Here is a 2,145-nt window from a genome sequence, read left to right as displayed (position 1 = left end):
TGTCTATGTTGGATCTTCAAGCAACTCTAAATGTTGCACCTGAACTTTCTCCAAAATGTCTCCCTTTTAAATGACTCCAGTAAAAGGATCAAGACCACACCTTGAATGGGAGGGGGCCAAACCTAATCAAAAGGCCACACCCACACTTGGTTATGTCACATCTCCCAGGAAACAACCTAATCAAAAGTTCCATCATAAACAATAGATATGCCCCCACAAGATTGGATTAGGATTAAGAGAACATGGCTTTTCTGGGTTATATAATGGTTTCAAATCAGCACAGTAGCTTGGAGGTAGTTGAGTTGGAAAAGTTCATGCTGTATATATTTCCACATTTTGAAACAAAAAAAATAGTCACTAAAGAAACAATGATTATTAAATGCAAAACATGATACTGGACTGGATCTAAGAATTGAGGAGAAAAGGCTCAAAAGGACATTTTTGGAACATATTAAAAAATTGGAAAATAGACTGTAAGCTTTGTATTAATGCTAAATTTTTGGAACTTGGTAACTTTATTTAAGATGGTTACATAGGGCGGCAGTGACGGTGGGGAAGGAGGGAGCGGCCGCCACCGCCGCGGTGCGCTCGCGGGGCCGGGGCGGAGCTGCGCAGTCCTCCGGGAGCTGTGCCAGGACAGAGGCGTGCCGCCCTGCCCACAAGTTGCCGGCAGCCGAGCGCGGCACCGCCTCCTCCCGCTCTCAGCCCCCTTGCGCTCACCCGGTGGCAGTCGCCGGCGCCAGGACGCACGTCCCGCGGCAGCCGACCCCAGCTGTAAAGCGGGACCGCAGCCCCTCGCCCGCCGGCGCGATCGACAGTCTCGCTAGAGTCTCCTCGGCCAAACCCCGCGGCTGGAAGATGTGGCAGCTGGCCACTGAGCGCCTGCAGCACTTTCAAACCATGCTGAAGTCTAAATTGAATGTCCTAACACTAAAAACGGAACCTCTCCCAGCGGTCATCTTCCATGAACCAGAGGACATTGAGCTGCGTACCACCACGCCACTGATGAAGACACGGACTCACAGTGGATGCAAGGTTACATACCTGGGTAAGGTTTCCACCTCGGGCCTGCAGTTCTCGTCAGGCTGCACGGAAAACCCGTCATCAAGCTTTGGAAGAAACACACGCTAGCCCGAGAAGACGTCTTTCCGGCCGATGCTCTCCTGGAGATCCGACCCTTCCAAGTGTGGCTCCACCACCTCGACCACAAAGGCGAGGCCACCGTGCACATGGATACCTTCCAGGTGGCCCGCATTGCCTATTGCACCGCCGACCACAACGTGAGCCCCAACATCTTTGCCTGGGTCTACCGGGAGATCAACGATGACCTGTCCTACCAGATGGACTGCCATGCTATGGAGTGCGAGAGCGAGCTCGAGGCCAAGAAGCTGGCCCACGCCATGATGGAGGCCTTCAAGAAGACTTTCCATAGTATGAAGAGTGACGGCCGGATCCACAGGAACAGCTCATCCGAAGAAGTTTCCCAGGAGTTGGAATCTGATGACAGCTGAATGAACTGGGGATGCTTCAGCAAAGGCAGAAAATGGTCAAGGAATTCACGATGATAGATGAATAAGCAATGATTCAAATTTGCGATGAAATGACTGCTGAACCACTGGCCCCACCAAGCTTTTTAAATTCAGAAGAGCAATTCTAAATCTAAGGAAATGTATCATTAAAGTAATTATGTTACATTGAAATCTGCTGCGCTGTGACTATGAGGAGGGTGGGAATTTGGGTGGAGAGGAAGGTTCTCTTCTTTTTTCTTTTTTTTTCCCTCTTATTTCTCAATACCTCCCCATGGGAAATCTCCATGCCAGTTTGTACCATTCTCAGGCTATTACTCGGTGGCTCTTATTTGATGGATCATTCCGATTTGCCTTACAAAACCCAACAAGAATGTTAGACACGCCTAAGGATCCCTGGTGGGGAGTGGCGGCTGGGGAAGGGGGCAGCCAACATGGTATGGAGGCCGCAGGGCTGAAAGGACATCTCAGGATGATTCCGAAGGCTCCTGTCCCATGGTGTGGTTCAGATTCTCTCCTCAGTATGTGAATCAGCACAGCCATTATTAAGCTTTACAACTAACAACCTGATAGTTGGCAGTTAATTCACACTTAAAGATATTGCTTTCATTTACACAAA

General features: G+C 49.7%; 1 pseudogene; it reads left to right on the top strand.

Annotated features, from left to right (window-relative positions):
- The first annotated feature begins 849 nt into the window (after positions 1-849).
- Positions 850-1,518, top strand: LOC143673043 (PTB-containing, cubilin and LRP1-interacting protein pseudogene; annotated as a pseudogene).
- The last annotated feature ends 627 nt before the right edge of the window (positions 1,519-2,145 follow it).

This window comes from Tamandua tetradactyla, assembly GCF_023851605.1.
Source record: "Tamandua tetradactyla isolate mTamTet1 chromosome 25 unlocalized genomic scaffold, mTamTet1.pri SUPER_25_unloc_3, whole genome shotgun sequence".
In the NCBI taxonomy this organism is placed as follows: Eukaryota; Metazoa; Chordata; class Mammalia; order Pilosa; family Myrmecophagidae; genus Tamandua; species Tamandua tetradactyla.
The sequence above is the reverse complement of the archived record's forward strand: the minus strand, read 5'-3'. Positions and strand labels throughout refer to the sequence as shown.